The sequence below is a fragment of the Haliaeetus leucocephalus genome, unplaced genomic scaffold (genome assembly GCF_000737465.1).
Source record: "Haliaeetus leucocephalus isolate CR32 unplaced genomic scaffold, Haliaeetus_leucocephalus-4.0 Scaffold182, whole genome shotgun sequence".
In the NCBI taxonomy this organism is placed as follows: domain Eukaryota; kingdom Metazoa; phylum Chordata; class Aves; order Accipitriformes; family Accipitridae; genus Haliaeetus; species Haliaeetus leucocephalus.
In genome coordinates this window covers 452,938-471,512 of record NW_010972618.1, presented here as the reverse complement: position 1 = coordinate 471,512, position 18,575 = coordinate 452,938, and the positions used below count along the sequence as shown (strand labels likewise).

The window sequence follows — 18,575 nt, the reverse complement described above, 5'->3', positions numbered from 1 at the left end:
AAAATCTTAGTCATCCCAGAAGACAAAAATTCAGCCTCTTCTTACATTCATAAAGTATTTCTCCTACAGCATGCACTATTCAAAACTGGTGGTTGAAAAATTTGATTGACTGTTGATGAAGAGAATACTTTATCTGAAGTGATTTCAGGACTGACTGAGCCTTGGTGGATCACTAATTTAAACCCAGTATCACTTCTAGTTTCATTATAATATCACATACTGGTACCAAACCTAAGGCCTTAGAGTACACCCTAATGCATTTCAAATCCTTGTAAAGTCAAAACACACACAGAGAGTCACTCCCTAATCTAGATTTGTTCCAAAGATTCAGGATAGAAAAGCCACTAGAGAATTTCCCAGGTAGCTTTCTCAGAACTAGACAGGAGAAACAGAGTTCTCCTTTCAACAGTGCTCCCAGCACAACTGCAGTTATGCATTTTCCTTTATTGCAGATTGAGCCAGCTCAGGCAGCCAAGCTGACAGCAAACTAACCAGGTTTTTGCAGTGGTGACTTTTGGGGGGTTTGGGGTTTTTTTGGCATTGTTGCAAAACCACAACCAGGAGAGGCAGATTAGAGGCAGAAAAAGTTAAGCTACACTTCCACAGTCACTCTCAGCCTGCATTTGTCCAGAAGCATGGCAGGGTCTGCCCTTCTGCTCCAAGAGCAACGGATCGTGCTGCACCATCAGCACGTACGCAACACCTACCTGCTGTACAGGAACAAGCTTGGGAGCCTGGCCAGAGCAAGCAGCCCCAGGCAGCAGGGAGGCACAGTGTGTGACAAGGTCAGCAGCTAGTCACAGGACTGCCATCCAGTCTCACTGGGCAGCTCAAGGAGATCTGCCATGCACTGCCTGTTTTGATCTACACATCAAAACATTCAGAAAGCTAAGCCAGCACATTTTTTCTGCTGAGAGTTTTTAGCGGATTAAGATCTGATCTAACCCAGGTGAGATGGTGCCAATACAAAGGAGCAGTGAGGACACGTGGCCAGGAGGGGTGGCAGGAGCATCCCTTCTGGCAGTAGCAGGCTTTTGTACCCACTCACAGCAACCTTAAACTGCTGCTTAAGCAGGCAGTACCACGGCAGCCTAAATCATCAGAATTGGGACTACGCCATCTCCCACATTCCTCCTCTCCCACCAACACCAGCAGTCTTTTATCAGTTACCTAAGCCAGGTGACCACGTGGACAATAAAGTAAGGAAAACAGGGTTGGCACAGGATAAAAAACAAGGAGTGTTCAACAGCCACAGCTTAGATTAGCTCAAACTGTCACAAATGGCACCCTGAGGACCGTTTGCAACTACACTTAGCTGGCACATTTTGGAAGCCAGTTAGTTATACAGGGAATGTTTTGAATGCCTCCCTTAGACATTCCTTGGCCCAAAACCAAACAAGAAGCCAAGCCTGGAAACACACCTTCTTAGGGACAAGTCACTGTTTAAACAGGTCTGCCTATTTAGCTGACACCCCATGTGTTTATTTACACCTAAAACCTACATAAAAAGCCTGATGATTCCCTTCAAGGGAGGAGGGAAGCTGAGGCAGCAAGATCTTGGTTTTCCAAACTATGTCCTTCTGGTCTGAGGCAGCAATGACACGTGCTCATCTGACAGCAAATTAATCAGAGCAGCCACAGCCTGCAGGAAGCATATCCTCTCCGTCCTTTAAGCATTTTCTCTCCTCTGTGGTCCATGGCAGGGGGAATGCACGAGCCACTGCAGTCAAAATACTTAGTCTTGGAACTGTGGTTTTCCTCTAAGCCACTACCTCTTGGGACACAAAGAACTCACAATTAAAAAAAAAAAAACAAACCACAAACAAAACCCCCAAGATGAACATGACACACAATCCTTAGTGATGGCTTCAGTCACTCATTGCATAGGTTTCCTTACTGATATCTTTTCCTTTCATATCCTATACCCCCAGGGCCTCTTCTTCTTCCCCTTTCTGTCCCATCTGAACACTGCCTTAGTCTGCAGCTTGTGTTTGGAGTGGAAGAAGGAGGGACAGAAGTGAAATATCACCACTCTGTAAGATTTCCCCTTCCTCTCTCAGGCCCACATCACTGCCCAAGAGCAGTACGCCCCTTCCCCCTGCCCCCAGCTTTGCTGCTCACCACAAGGGAAGGGCGAAAGCACTCTCCATCCCTCCCATTTGACACTCAAGTTCATTACAGAAGCACGTAACACCATTTGAGGAGCATTGGTTTAAATAAACTGATTTCAACTGATAAAGCAGCATGTACTTTCTATTGCTGCACTCCAGCTGAAGGACTAGCAGCTAACAGCTCATGGCAGGAACTTATCAGCATGCTGATAACTGCAAGCACACTTAATTGTGGCTGCCCTTATACCAGAACAGGCTTCTCAGAAGCATGGAAGTGTTGCATAGCAGAAACAAATTGTACACAGTGCCTATGTAAGAGCTTTCTTGTCTAGAAGACAAAAGTCATCAGAGAGGACAAGGATTCCCAAATCCTGCTGCATTTCAGAAAACCGTCACTGCACTAGGGCAAGGCAATGGGAGGATGCAATCACCTGCCTTCACGCAGCTCCCTGCCATACTGAAGCAAAGATGCAAAGCTCTTTTGGGTGACCCTTCCATACTTCTGAGAGAAGCACCATTTGTAACAGATACAGGATAGATACAACATGCCATGTTTAAGAGACATTTAGCAGCAGTACAGGGTAACCAAAACCACATACACCCAGCCTGCTGCCTGACCTTCATACGTAAATTTAATGAACAAATCTGTATCTTATTAATATGCAAGACTTCCTTTGGTCTTGCCATAAATCTTCTGTTATTATTATAGTCTACATTCTTATCAATATACAAGGAATACTGAAACAAGTAATGCTTCAGATTTAAAATCCTTTTGAGGTGGGATTTCCTAGGGTATTGATTTATTCACCCCTTACACTTAACAGTAAGAAGTTTTTATTTGCAAGGACTAGAAGTTACTTTTCATTTAAGACTCCACTTCAACTGCTATTTTAATCAGAAATTGCTGCCATCCGTTAGTTTTGGGCTATAGCTAAGCCCACCTAGTATGCAGCTTCTTATAATTGGACATAAGTTAAAAATGCTAGTAAGTCTCCCCACACAACTGTATTTGTTACAATGTTCTGTTTTGACAGATTCAACATACTGGCTGTTCTGTAACTTGCTTTAGACAAAAGGCACCTAATGCTTTGTAAAAGCAGGACTCACTCCCTCAGAAGAGGCTGTATTAATCACAAACTACTTAAACAGCAATAGCAAATTGAAAAACAAAAAAGCAACTGTCACACCACACAAACAGCATACCCTGATTTTTACTTCTGGTTTTGCAATGCTTCTGCATTTCAGCTTCAAAAAAGCACTCTCACTGGCCCAAATAACATCTATATTTCATCCAGCTGAATATTCATATTTCACATAAATATATGTCTTACTGAGGTTCAAATCACTAAGGACTCTCAGAATGACAGGCAACCTAATTAAGAGGAGAGGCAGGAAGAAGAATAAATAAAACCCTGAAGTTTACCAAGCAGTTTTACACACTCTCAAGTTTGGAAAGGGGTTGTGTTTATGTTCCTAGAGGCTGCGCTAAATAAAACATCTCCAGATTCTCAGAGACTGACAGATCTGGAAAGAAATTGTCAAAATTAACAGAGATGTGAAGTTAAAATATTTACCATCTACTATGAAACTGAGCGTAACTCCAATATTCCTTTGTGTGGTAAATAATTTGGGTTTCAATATATTCCCTCCAGATCCATCTCAGCTTAGTAATTTTAGTAGCTATCACCATACAAACCACTGAAAATGGATGTTTCAGCATTTAAGATGAAAGATCCTCGGTTCATAAACACTGCAGAAGTTGGTGAGCATGAAAGAACTTACTAATGAGCCCATAAAACTCCAGAAATAAAGATATTTAAGTTCTACTTCCAGTCCCCAAAGACTTAATATGAACAGCTGCAGCCAAAATATTTAAACTCCTGGATCAGTAAAGTTAGACAATGAGAACTACCTAACTAAATAACAGACCCACATTCTGAAATTACTTTGAAGGAATATGCAGGAGCTCAGAGCCTAAAGCAGAGGTGGGGTTTTTAGAGTGTGTGCAGGGGAGAGGTCAGAGAACCAATATTATTGTACAAAGCAGTTCTGCAGAAAGCATGTGCTGGGTGAGGGGAGCATTGGTGGCAAACATGAACATTTAGCCCTTTGTATGCAGCAGCTTCATATGTAAAATGAAATATTTGCCTACAATGCAAAAGGATTTCAAGCACAAAGACAAGCTGTCCCAAAAACAGGTGCTTCTTGGGTTTTACATGAACCACAAAAGCAGAATGGATGCAATTATTATTAATACAGTAGATGCAAAGACCATAAACAGAGAGATGCCCAAGGAAGGCTGAAGACCTCCTACAGCCTAAAGCAGAGAAGCATCAACATAAAGGGTCTACACCATAAAGTTCTGGGACAGTAGATATACTTTATAAGTATTACACAGAAAACAAGAAATCCCCCTCTCTAACACGACCCCTACTACACCAATAGTACTAACATCTGCTTTCTAGAGGCAACAATTATTGCCAGAAAGCCATCCTGCCACAATCCCTTTTCCCTGGATCACATACCAAAGAAGTTTATGAGCAATTTTTGAAGCCAACTGAGGCCTACAACGTCCTGAGCATGGACAACTGCCACATGCCCACTTGCCCCACCTTGACGCTGCTGCCCCTCTGCCCTCCAAGCTTCTGCTGGAGAGACCAACTTAGATCTTGCCAAGACTAGTTCAGCACCTCTCATATTAAGCCCACCAGGACTGAAGAAGCACAGACGCCTCCAGGGAGCTCACCTTTGGAGCCCATCCAATTGGTAGGCTCTGCCCTAGGCACACACAACATGTAAAGGACAACAGGCAGAGCAGATAGCAGGCAAAAAATTAAAAAAGGCAAGAGCCAAACACAAGACCCATCTGAAAAAAACACTAGCAGAAAGTTGGTATTTTGCCAAGTCAGTATTTTGTTAAAGAATAAATGGAGATGCATGTCAGGAGTACTATTAAATGAAAAAAATGTCTAGATTCAAGGCAGGAAGAGATCAGGCACAGGAAAATACAGGAACTCATGTCATCCTTTCCCAGGCTGTTCAGCCACAGTGCTCCTGAGTAGAGGAGAAGAAAATCACAGCTCCCCTTGCCCAGGGAAGATAAGTTTGTCTGATTTTATCACCTAACTGTAGCAGAAGTTAATACATGAATCTGACACAGGGAAGGCTGGGTCTCAAATGTAAGGTGCTATTTAAGCCACAAGGCTTGGGTCTCACTCTCCCCAGCACTCCCTACTCACTGACTTCAGAAACCCCATCACCATTCTGGTTCCCAAGAGCACCACTGGACACCAACCTTCCCAAAGCAGGAAGCAGGGCACCTGCCACAGAGAAAGCAGCCACCTAAAAATTACATACTGTAATATCTGAAGATTAACAGAGCCATAAGAAAGCAAAAACATCAGTCAATTTTGTATGTTTTGGCTATTACTCTGCTTTCAAGCTTCATTACTCAGACATCAGTACCACTTTGCTTCTCACTATCATTCTCATCTTTAAAACCAGGATTGAGAAAATTATCTTGCAGGCAGGTCATCTGAGAGTTTGAGTTTTCACATGCCTCACTTGTGCCAAAAACCATGTAATGAACTCCAGCACAAAACAGTGCACTTCCCTGGCCCAGACTGAGAATAATTTTTATTCAGCGGTTTATTTTACATTCACACTTCTTCCTTAGTCCAGTTCCTTGTGCAACTCTACAAATTGCTCAACCAGGAAGGGATCTCCTGAAGCCGACAGTCCCCTGAACTCAGGCAGCAAGCCTTGCTAGGCTTTTGCTACTGCTCACCACTTTCCAAAAGAAATCTGATTCACTGCCCACAGGCCCTGAAGATCAAACCAGACGAAAAATAATCAAGGGAAAGGAGAACCACGGCAAAGCCCGGGAGGCCTGCAGCCTGGAACGCAAGGCACCACTGGATTATCTGCAAGACAGTCGGCAGAGAAACAGCGACAAAAAGTTTTCCCTCCCTCACGACCGCACTCCTGCTCGCGGGAGCCGGCATTCGGCGGGCGGGAGCTCACCGGCCGCGGGTGACACCTCACGCTCGCGTCGGGGACCCGAAATGCGGCTCAGAAGCGGTCCCTGCGGCCGGGGACAGGGCAGGGGCCGCGAAGGACCCCGGGGCCGCCGCCCGATGCGAGGCGGGGCCCCGAGGCCCGCTCTCGCCCGCCCTGCGGCGGCTCCGCGGTACCAGCCAGGCCCCCAGCAGCTACACGAGGCGACCACGGAAGCCCTCGGCGGCAAGCGTACCCCACCCCGACACCCGCTCCAGCCCAGCCCCGCGGTGCCCGCAGGCCCAGCTCTGCGACGGGCAGCGCAGAGGTCAGCACGGCGGAGGTTCCCGGGCGGCGTCCCGCCACCACAGGCCCCGCTGGCAGCAGGAGCGGGCTGGGCACGGGCAGCGCCGCCGCGGGAGGGCCTGGGCCGCCTTACCTGCGCCGAAGGGCCCGGCGGGCATGTCGGGGCAGGGCCGGCTGCTCCGCCCTCAGGCCGCCGGCTCCATGGTGCCCGCGGCGGCCGAGGCGACACAGGGGAGACGCCACTCCGCACTACTCCGCTCCGCTCCGCTCGGCTCGGCCCCACTCCGCCGCAGCCGCTTCCGGCAGCGCCACAAAGCGCACGGCGGACAGCTGGGCCCCGCGGCGCACCTGCGCATGCGCATAGCCACGCTGCAGCATAGCTCACCACCCAGCTGCGCGGCCCCTCTGCCGGGGGCGCCGAATAAGTCGCGGGGGAAGGCTGCGCGCGTGCGCGGGTCGCCCGCGGCCGCCGCCATGCTCTTCTTCTTAAAGGGGCAGCGCGCGCCTCGCCTGCCCCATCTAGTCCCGCCTGCGAAGCTGCAGCCCCCAGTGCCGCGGGCCAGACCCCGGTGCCGCGGGCCGGCCCGCGGCTCCTCGCTGCCCTCAGCTCTGGGGAGGCTTTCGTCATCTCCCCGCTCTTCTCTGAGCGCTGCCGCCCCTGAGCTAAGGGCAGGGCCCCGCGAGGGCTCACCGTGACTCCACGTAGGGCCGGGGGCAGCAGCCTCGGCGTGGCAGCAGGGCCCGTCTGCCCCTGGGCCTCCCCCCCTCCCCCGGGGCGTTAGGAGCTGCTGCTGTCCGCAGGGGATAGAGCCGGGCCTCATCCAGCTGAGGCCTCGCGGGCGCTGTACCCCTCCTGGCAGCCGGCGCCTCTTCCGACCGCTGAGGGGGCCGAGTGGTCTCTGGGGTGCGATGGCGTCCGGGCTGGCCGTCACCCTCTCCTCAGGCACCGCTGCCGGCTGACACCCCCAGCAGCTGCAGCCGGGGCCAACCGTAGCTGGGGGAGGTAACGCCGAGCAGCACCAGCTCCGTCTCCCCTTGCCGCGGGCCGCGTCTCTCCCTGCCAGCTGGCTTTATTCTGTCCTGCTCTCGTTTGCTGCTGCCCCGGTCCCTTAGTACTGATAGAGGTTCTCTGCAGGCTCTGAAAGTACTGAGCCACGGCGTTAGGAGTTACCTCTACCCAAACACAGCCGGGGAAAAGGCAGTGTGGGGCACGCTGGAGGGAGCAGCGCCCACGCCAGCGCCAGGCATCAGTTTGTGTGAGATGGCAACTGAGACCACTGAGGGAGGGTGTGAGGGTCATGTAAGCCCCTGCAACGGGCCGGAGGGCAGCAGCATGGCTGTTTCAGCATCACCACTTGCAAGCAGTTGGTGAACAGCACAGTGCAGCTAGCTGTATACCCCCATGGAGGGCACATCATGTTCACCTCGTGTGCAATATTCTCTGGTGTCTGCAAAATGCTTCAGCGGGTGCACTGCTGGGGAGGTCAGCCCACTCTTACAGATCCCTCATCGGCTGCTTTGCAGGGGTCGGGGCTCCTTCTGTAGCATTCACCTGCGCTGCTCCTTGTTCAGTGCAGCAGGAAAATGTTAGCCCGAACAAACAGCAGCCTGCAAAGATATTTTTAACACCTTCTATTGCCATCCATTGAAGGAACACCATGTATCATAGGGCAAACTGTACCCCTGTCCTGCAGCAAGACCTCTGTCCTTCCACACACCCTGTGCGCAGGAGGCTGCTGATAGCAAGGGGCAAGAGTTTTGCAGTAAAGATTTGCTCAGAGCTTTCATGGTAAATCTGTTCTTCCCCTGAGGGGAGAGGGGGGCCCTTGCAGGACACAACACTTCATAGTACCATGAATCTCTGGTGCCTAATAAAAAAAAGAAGTGCTCTGGAGAGGTGTTAGTGAGGCTGCTGGGGTGGTGTGTGCAGCAAGGACTGAGAAGGCTGAGCGGAAAGGGAGTTCGGTGCACAAGCAGAGGCTCAGAGAGCCAACAACCACACATGCAGAGACATGATGCAACTAAAACCATGCAGAGCTGGCTCACGGATCCCCCGTCCCCCCAAACCACAGTCTGTTTGCTGAGCCCATCTTCCTCTCAGCCCCTTGCCTGCTATATCAGAGGTGCAAACACTCCTTCCAGTCTCCTACATTAAGCCTGACAGGGGCAGAGGAAGGGAACTTGGCATTTATCTGCAGCAGCCCATGACAAGCCACTTTCTGTTCTTTTCCTTTGCACTCTCTACATGTGGTTTTCAAAACCACTGAGAATGGCCTTAGGGCTGCCTGCTGCTGCCTGTGCGCTGCCGCCCCAGCTCAGTGCAGTTTGCCCTGCTTGGATTCTCAGTGTCTTATCACAGGGTTCATGCACCTTACCATTGTCATGTTACCTGTATTTACGCATAAAAAAGTTAAGATTGCTGTCTCTCTTCCTTCCCTGTCCACGCAGGGTTCCCTCCCCAAACCCAAGCCACAGCAGGACTGCTCCTGGAGCACGCTGGAAGATCCCCATCTCCAGCACCCACATTGATCCTGATGGGAGACTGCTGGGCACTGAGGGGCTGGTGACCCACGCAAGTGCTGACTCGAGGGGCGTGGGCCTGGGTGTGCGCACCACAGGGGAAGCTCCATCTGTCAGACCTGCGCTGGGGTGCACGCACCTCCTGGCCGCAGGATGGGCTTCGCCAGCTAATTGCACCAAAGCCTATAGGCAGCTCCCACTTGGCATCTGGCAATGACACCACTGGCCTGTCCTTGTCTTTATCTTGAAGTGAAGCAGTGTGTTTTCATTAAACAGCCTTTTGCTCAACTGCAGAAATGAGGAATGGAGTTGTTTACTTTGGGGAAAACCCTATAAAACCCTAAAGACCACGATGCCAGTGAACCTCTCCCCTGCACCCTGTGCCATGCCCTGGCTGGAGGTCCATGAGATGCTGCATGACTCGGAATTCCCAGCATCCAAAGGGATGTAAGATTATACCTTTTATTCTTTCTCCTGTTATCTCTAGGTCTTTTAATTTAAAGGTATTTTTAATCAATACCTTACAGAGTCCAAGTACCTTTCTTGCTGGCATCCCTAACAAGCAGCAGCCACTGCACTTTATATTCAGTGTTGGTGGCAGGATCCTGGCCAGGAATGCCTTTCTGGAAAAAGGGCAGTGGGGAAAAGAGTGCTGGTGTACCCAGCTGGCCCCACAGGCAGCTGTCCTATGGCTTTTGGCCTGGCTGACCCCCCCAGGGAGCTGGGAGAAGGAGTTATCCGTGTCTCTTACTCCTACCGAGATATTCCCTTGTCTCCAAAAAGAAGGGGCAGGGAAAGGAAAGGCTTAGTCGGAGTCGCACTGTGTGCAGTGGTTGCGGGTGTGCTTGCAGCAGACGTGGCAGTGGTTCCATCTCACACGAAGGCGAGTACAGGTGCGGCAGTGCAGGGGGCCCCCAGGGCAGCGGGCAGCAGGGCAGGGGAGGGGTGCATGGAGTCTCCTGCGAGTGGAGCTGTTGAGGCCCTAGCCGCTTGCCATGGGTGTGGTCGATGGGATGAGCACCTCTGGGACTTGGGTGCTGAGGAGTGGGCAGAGGCTTTGGAGCATGAGTAGGGCAGCAGCATTGCTGCTCAGCTGTCAGTGATTAACAAAACAAAGGGGTCCCCGGGGGCAGCCCAGCACACCCCTGTTTTCAGACAAACTGATTTGCAAAATTTGGCAGGGGCGATGGGAGAAAGGCTGCTGCATGCCTGGGACCTTGGGGCCAGCAGCGTCCATTCAAACCCTCAACAACTTGCTCGGGAGCCACCTCCCCAAACCTGCCACTTGCCCAGTGGCTGCGGGGACCCTGTCCCTCGCCCTGGGATCAGGGCAACAAAGTAGTGCTTTGGAAAAATACAGGTGAGGCTTGCCAGGACGTAGGGGAACTTGCCACACAGCAAGGTGGATATCCATGCAGCTTGGTAAACCCCCTCAGGGAACCTTTCCCCCATGGCGTGAAAAAACAGGTATTAGCAGCTGCCCTATTTGCTCTGAGGGCACCTCTAGCCCAGCAGCATGGCAGCTGCCTGGCTGAGGGGAAGGGAAGAAGCTACAGGTCATTGCAGGTGCAAAAGCAGCAGAGGATGGTGACTCAGGAGGAGGAGGCATTGCCTGCATTAGTGCAGGTAGGGACGCACAGGCAGCAGGTGGATGGCAAACCAATTCCTGTCTTGCAGGGCTCATATAAATAAGCAAATGGGAAGGGGCAAAGGAGGGGTGCTAGGGCACAGGTCCTGCCTCCTCTGACCGGTGTGTGTGTGTGTGTCCCACCCCACTGGAAGCAAGAATAGGGGACAGGCAGCCCTGGGCCTGGGGGCCATCACCCCTCCGCTCTACCTGTAACCACCGGGGCTGGCAGAATGAGTGCTGGGTATGGATCTTATAGATGCCAGGGCTGAGTTAACTGTAATAGACAGAAATCCATGTTGTTACCCCAAGAATCAACTGATGAATATTAACACACTGGGGAGCCAGGGGAGGGGGTCGACCATCTCAAGAAACTTTTCAAACCTTTGCAACTAGAAAATTCCACCATTTACTGATCAAGCGTGGATTACCAGATTCCTGAATATATCACAGCTGGTCATTTCTTAGTAGCACAGACTTTTACTACTGCTGGGGTAAAATGTCCCTTTGGGATCCGATCAGTCTGGGCCCAGGCGCTCATCGCATGGAGGTTCACCCCCTGCAAAGCCTGCAGCCTCAGAGCAGCACACTCAATTCCTCATAGCCCTGTCTGTGTCCTGGTATGGGACCGTGTCGCAAATCCCAATTTAGGATCCTGCTGACTACACCAATTTGTCATGGATGAGTGATTTAGATCATGTAAGGAATCATCATCAAAGGTATTGGCAAAAGTGATTTTAATATGATGTTGTAAAAGTGTGACTTAACAAGGTTTGATGGCAAGATTCACTCTATTACTTACTACATGAAAGAAACATACAAAGGAAAATTGGGTTTGAATCAAGCTAGAATGATTTACACAATTTACACAGAGATCAGAGATGGAAAAGAGTAAGGGAGACCCTCCCATTGAGTCACAAGGTTCAGGGTGGACCACCCTGCTTTTTAAACTCCTGATGGAGCTTAGGTGTGGCTAGGTCCAATCTTAGGCTCAGACTTGGTCAACAGTTTATGTCTAATGGAATTAATGCAAAGGATAAGGAAAACCTCCCATTGAGTCACAAGGTTCCCCTTGCTTTCTCAACATCTTCTCAGAGAGGACTCTAGGTGCGGCTGGATCCAGACTTAGTCCCAGTCTTGGACAATGGTTTATGTCTAATGGAATTAGTTACATGGATTTCATTAGTATTAATTCAGCATGCTATCAGTCACTTACCAAGGATCTGTTGCAAATAAGGAGTCTCTCCGCGTTGGGTAAGGAAGGATCTCTTAGTCTCAGGCATGGAATCTCAAACCTTGAGAGGTGTCCCTGCTCAATGGGAGAGTTGCCTGGCATGCTGTCCAGTTGCAATTCAGGGAGAACTTAAATTGGGCTCAGGCAACAATCTGTCATTGGTAAAAGGTCTCGCTGCCTCAGGGAGCAACCCTGAGAGGTGTTCCAGCTCAAGGGGAGATCACCACCATGCAGCCACACTGCCTAGCAGGGAGAGCTCAAAGAAGGCTCACTTAGGCTGTCATATTTATGGTTGGTTCATAGCCAAATTGCATACAATGGGAAAGTTATGCACAAGACTCTTTATACCCACAACTTTCTTTGTTCTTTGATAAATGGGTCTTGGAAAAACCACCCACTATTCATCTGTTAATCGCATGATCGGTGATCCAAGCTCATATGTACCAATACTCACTGTGTCACTCTGTTCCTTCATGGGTTTCCTAGGGGATTTCTTGGCCCGGCTATGGCTCAGGCCTTTACCTCCTTTGGAGTCTGTACCAAACTACTGCAAGTTTGGTTAAGCGGGGTCGAGTGCATCCATCACAGACCGTCAGCCAGCGGGTGTGAGCACCACCCAGGGCTGTGGCTGCTCTGGTAGTGTCACCCTGCTGGGGCCAGCACCCAGCTTGGTGCCACCAATTTGATGAATGCCTCCTTCAGCATCCCTGGTGCCATGCAGTCACAAGCTGTGGTGGGATGACCTCACAGATGGGGAGAAAATAGCAGGAAATAGAGAACACTCGTGGATTGAGGTGAAGACGGTATAATAGGTGAAGCAAAAGCTGTGCATGCAAGCAAAGCAAAGAAGGGATTTTTTTCACTACTTCCCATCAGCCAGGGGATATCCAGCCACTTCCCAGAAAGCAGGGACCAGCACGCGTAACGAGTCCTGGGGAAGACGAACACCATAACCACACATGTCCCCTTGTACCCTGATGGCATTAGGGTGTGCTCTGCACTTGTGTACCCCATAGCCCTATACGCCATGGATCCAATGTGCTGGGCCATTGAATCCACACAGTGCAGTAAATCTGGTCGTTCCTTTCACCCACTGAGCCAGAGTCAGGGACCCTCTATTGCTGGTTGTTGTATTCACTGTTGGACTCCTGTGGTTTCAGACCAGAAATCCCTTCACCAAGATCTGGAGGAGAAGTGGTCTCAGCCCTTCTTCTGCATCCGTAACAATGATGTCATTGGTGTACTGCAGAGGCTCAGGGGCATCACCCTGTTCCAGTGCAGTCTGGAGAAGTCCATGACAAATGGTAGGACTGTACTTCCAGCCCTGGGAGTCAGTTCCAGGTGTATTGGACAGCCCTTCACGTGAAAACAAACTGTGACCTGCACTCTGCTGCCACAGGGACTGAGAAAAATGCATCGGCAACATCAGTTGTAGCATACCACTTGGTTGGCTTGGACTCCAGTTCATACTGGAGCTCTAGTACGTCTGGTACAGCAACACTCGGTGGTGGCATGACTTTGTTCAGGTCACAATAGTCCACCACACTTAGTCAGACTCTCACACAAGCCATATGGGACTATTAAAGGGTGAGCGAGTCTTGCTGATCACTCCTTAGCTCTCCAATTGATGAATCAGCTCATGGATGGGAACCAGGGAGTCTCAGTTGGTGCAATATTGCCACCAGTCCACCATCATAGTAGCAATTGGCACCTGCTGTTCTTCAACCCGCAGCAACCCACAATGGAGGCATCCTCCAAGAGGCCAGGCAAGGTAGACGGCTGTCGAATTTTCTCTGCATCTATGGCAGCTACACCAAAGGCCCACCAGTACCCTTTTGGGTCCTTGAAGTACCCTCCCCTGAGGTAGTCTGTGCTGAGGGTACATGGGGCCTCCAGGCCAGTCACCAGAGCTTGCTTTTGCCACTTGTCCCCTGTTAAGTTCACTTCAGCCTCCAATACAGACAACTGTTGGGCTCCCCCCGTCCTTTCCTTCAGCTTTTATTGCTAAGCATGACATCATATAGTAGGGAATACCCCTTTGGTCAGTTTGGGTCAGCTGTCCCAGCTGTGTCCTCTCCCAACCACCTGCCCATCCCCAGTCTCCCAGCTGTTGGCGGGGAAAACCCATGCCTGCAGAAACTGTGGCACATAGGCCAGGAGCATTGACTTCATCTTGGAAGAACAAGCAGAGATCCCTCACCATGTCCCTCAACATATGTAGTATGTCAAATAATTTATTATTTGTTTTATATCTCATGGAGAACCGCTGTGTGGAGCTTCACCCAGGTTTCACAGACAGCTTTCACTCACTGTGTGCTGTGTACCAGCAAATGCAAAGTGCTGTATGCCCCTGCCCTCCAGCCACTCCAAAGCTCCTCCTTGGCTGCTGGACCACAGAGGACTGCTTGGAGGAATTTGCACCATCATCAAGTTGTGGGGCACGTGACTAGGAATGGAGCTCAATGGCTCACAAGGGCGCAGGGCAATAATCTCAGGCTGCACCAAGCGGGAAAGGGGGTAATCGGTGACTGGACCGTGCATAGAAAAAACTTTGATTTTGGATGATAACCAAGCACAAGTATATATTAGGCACAGCTGAACTTCCGAAATGATAGCTCTAAATTTCTTTTGTGTGGACCACACATTTTATAACACACCCACCAGGTACATTGGTTAACTGTTAACTGTTAACTGTTTCCTTTCCCAGGTGAGGGCAAAAATATACTGAGATCCCAGATGCACAGGAATATGACAAAAGTTGCACACAAATCAATTGCTATAAAACACTTTGCATTAGCCGGCATCATGGTTATAATTGTTGAAGGATCAGGAACTACTGGATGTGGTCCAGTTACCAATTTATTCATTGCTCATAAGTCTTGAACAAATTTATAAACTGGTTTTCCATCCAGGCCTAGTTTAGGTTTTTTAACTGGCAAGAGAGGAGTATGACAGGGATACTGACAAGGAATTAAAGTCCCTTTTTGCAGAGAATCTTCAATTATTGGTCTTATACCTTCCCTTGCTTCCTGAGACAATGGGTATTGTTTTAAGGAGGGAGGTTTGCCTCCCTTCATTGCTATCTGTAGTGAATCAGCTGACTTTAATAACCCAGCTTGAGGTCCATCTTCTCCTTAGGGCACACTGCTCATGTCCCTTCTCACAATTGCCATCTGGCCATCTAGGCTCAGCAGTTAACCCTTCCATCACAGGTACCTCAACAGCTTTATACAATAAGGTCACAATTATCACCAGCTGGGATGGTTGACTTTGTGTTGTTCCTATAGACTACACTGTTTTTTGTAGTACATCTCCAGTTCATGAGTGTCACAATAATGTTAGTGTGAGAGCGGTTGGTAATTGTGCATATCACACCTGACACATCCTATGTCATGCAGTCTTTACATGGAGCCCCTAACACGGACCCTCCTTGGACTAGGAACAGGTGGTTTCCTTAACAGCACTCTGTGGTCCACAAGAAATTTAAAAGATAACATACAATCATTGATAGAAACTGAACAGCAATGTGATGTAGAAGAGCAAGGTTCTGTTGTTGATGTAGATGTCTACAACATGATGTTGTAGAAGTACAAGTGTTACACCAGAGTCAGCACCTCTTCCTCGCCACAAGGCAAGTAGCTGGTGCTGCTGCTGCCTGATGGTGGGACACTTTTTGTGGGTTTAGCTCCAACACCCATTCTGTTGTACACCTGTTCTCGCACCCAACAATTTTTTCACTTGTTGCTACTCTTGTATTGCTAATTGTAGTAATGACTTTGTATATAAGGATCTTTCTAGTAGCCAAAAAGCGTACTGATGTGAACTGCAAATAATAGTATCCTTAGGAAAAGTCAGCCAAATGTGGATCAAGGGGTGGAGTGTAGTGATCCTAACGAGAAGACCACTGTACATCAAGGAGTCAGTGATCCACATAATGGCTGACCTGTGTAGGAGCAGACCTGCGCCGGGCTGCATGCACCTCCTGGCCGCAGGATGGGCTTCGCCAGCTAATTGCACCAGAGAAGCCTGTAGGCATCTCCCGCTCGGCACCTGGCAATGACACCACTGGCCTGTCCTTGTCTTTATCTTGAAGTGAAGCAGTGTGTTTTCATTAAACAGCCTTTTGCTCAACTGCAGAAATGAGGAATGGAGTTGTTTACTTTGGGGAAAATCCTATAAAACCCCAAAGATCACAATGGCAGGGGCATCAGGCTGTCTCTGCTAGCCTCTTTTTCCTTCTCATGTTCCCTCCAGTAAAGGTATTTTAATCGATTCCTCACAGAGCCAGACCACCATTCTTCCAGGGGCCGTACCAAGCACCTGCACCAGGGCAGTGAGCAGAAGCCCGGGGCGGGTGGTAGATGATGACGGCCATGCAGGCTGCAGGGTGCCGGGCTCCATCATGGCAGTTACATGACCTGCTATAGGGAGAGATATTTCTATATACAAACCTATCTCTACATATGCAAAGCTGTACAAATATGTAGAAATATATTATACAAACACACTTTTACTTTTTTTTTATTTGCAGAACCTAAATATATATAAAAGCTTATCCATGAAAAGGTTGTTTAATAAGATGTGAACTTAATAATTAAAGTTTAACTGCAAATAAAAAGAAAATGAAACAAGAAGAAAAGGCAAGCTCAGGTGTAGCGTTTGCTACATATCAAGGCCCGGACCAGGGAAAGAGACAGATAACACACACAGTGTGAGCGTCAACTTCCACTTTTTATTGCGCAGTTAATTCCTTTTATACTAACAAGGGTAGGCGGGATTACAGATACGTCATAGGGCTGCAACTAACCCTCCATCTTTCCATGACATCGCGACATCTTCCGAACGCCAAACCCTACACTCAGGGACCGTGGTTTGCAGGTCTGCTAGGCAGTCCTGACCCCATGGGGTGCAAACAACCCATACATGGCCAGGCCTTGGGGCCAGGCCTGTGGGCTGCCCAAGAGGCACCCACCCAATGCCAGCCATGCAAAGGAGAGACCAAGCCTGTGTCCAGTCAGGAGGCTCCCACGCATGGCTCCAAGCCAGCTAGGTGACCAGCTGCTGTTACTGGGGCAGCCTTTGGTGTTTGTGCTGTGCAAAATACAGGAATGTCACCACAGAAATGGAAAGCCAGAAATAAACACCAAATTCCCAGAAGCGTGTGTGGGGACAATAACCCCAAAGGGATTCCGGGAAAAGACCACATGTGCTCAGAGAAAAGAGGGCTGGGCCAGGGGATTAGAGACAGAAAACTGGGGTCGGTATCAGGTGGGGGTTCCCTTTGCCCACAGCTGTCAGTTGAGCTTAAAACCACTTGTAATCACTGTTTTGCAGTACCAGCTTGTGCTAGCTGTGTTCCCTTATCCTTTGGCCAATGAGGATTTTATGGTGTGCTTTCAAAACCCAAGCCTTGCTGACCGGGTAGAAGACAGCAGCGCTCAGCAAACAGTCTTCATCCATGTTTGGAACCACAGCTCTCAAAGGACAACATCAGAGAAAGGCCACTGGCATTCAAAGAACAAAAAGAAAAGGCTTGTTTTACATTTAAGGCCTTTTTGCATGCTAGAGAATGTCATCTGTCCACTAATTGGGCTATTAACTCCGAGAAGCCCTATTGTGGTTTACATTGCATGCAGCACTAACTGGGACAAGATATTACTTAAACTCAACAGAGAATGGGGAAGTAAAAATGCAGTTTTCAACTCCTTCTCTGAAAAGGTCCTTTCAAAATTCATGGCTTGTTTTCAAATCTTATCTGAGACGGTTTGGTCTGGAGTCACTGGTTTCACCCATCCAGTGACTCGGTACCGAGAGCTGCAGGCCGAGGATCATCACCACTTGCACCCCATCTCAGCTCCCTCGTGCTTCTCCCCAGCAGCACAGCCAGGGCACTCCGGGGTGCTACCACCCATCGCCCTTGTGACGCAGGCAGTGAGCACAGCTGCCAGGGAGCAGCAGCCCAGCCAGGAAAAGGGGATGGGGCTCAGCCCTGGCCTTGCTGCTCCTCAGCCAGGCACTCTGCTCTATCTCCTGGCACCCAGATGGACCCATGCCCTCACTTGTTGGGGACCTCCAACCTCTCTGCTTCACCAGTGAAGCACTTTGCCCTCTGTAAAACCATCATGACTCATCACTATTTTACCATATTTTTTCCATATTTCTATCAATTTACAGTTTTTGGTATAGCTTCCATACATTTGCCTGATAGAGACACTAAACTCAATGGTCTGCAGTTCCCCAACTCCCTTTTAAAAAGTGGAATCGTTTTTGCCAAGTCCCATTTCTCATATCAAGGGCATTTTGTTTTATGGTTACGTAAGCAGGTAGGTGACTAATTTCTTGTTTAGTCTAGAACACAGGAGTAAGCATGATCTAGTACTAGCAATTTCTTCTTATGAGCAATTTGTCTTAAGATTTCTTCTACTTACTTCAGCAATGCAAAGGCCTCACTCAGCTGGCTTCTCGAAAACCATTCAAATTTTCTCTCTGTGTGAACCTCTATGTATTTGGATAGTGGACAGAGATAGGGGTCACCTTGACCTTGGGCCTCTTGGAGAAGTTTATCATCACACTTGAGTCCAGCTGTTCCTCCCGGGGTCTGCCTCTCCCCCTGCCCACTCCTGGCACCCAGCTGGGCAGAAAGCCTGGGACCATCATCCCACCCTGCATGCCCAGAAAACAACCTCTGCCCACAACTGTCTACTTCAGAGTCAGCTCCGAACCCTGTGAGGAACAGGACTGCTTCTGCCCAGCTTGATTAGGCACTAGATTTGTCACTGTC

General features: G+C 49.4%; 1 protein-coding gene across 4 annotated transcripts in view; it reads right to left on the bottom strand.

Annotated features, from left to right (window-relative positions):
- RALGAPB (Ral GTPase activating protein, beta subunit (non-catalytic)) overlaps positions 1-6,775 on the bottom strand; it is a 64,775-nt gene extending 58,000 nt beyond the window's left edge. For 3 of the 4 annotated variants that reach the window (XM_010564531.1, XM_010564532.1, XM_010564533.1), the window contains exon 1: positions 6,547-6,775. The gene's annotated coding sequence lies outside the window, so the exon portion shown is untranslated. The remainder of the gene's footprint in view (positions 1-6,546) is intronic. The other variant, XM_010564535.1, reaches the window with a different exon arrangement.
- Positions 6,776-18,575: the final 11,800 nt, after the last annotated feature.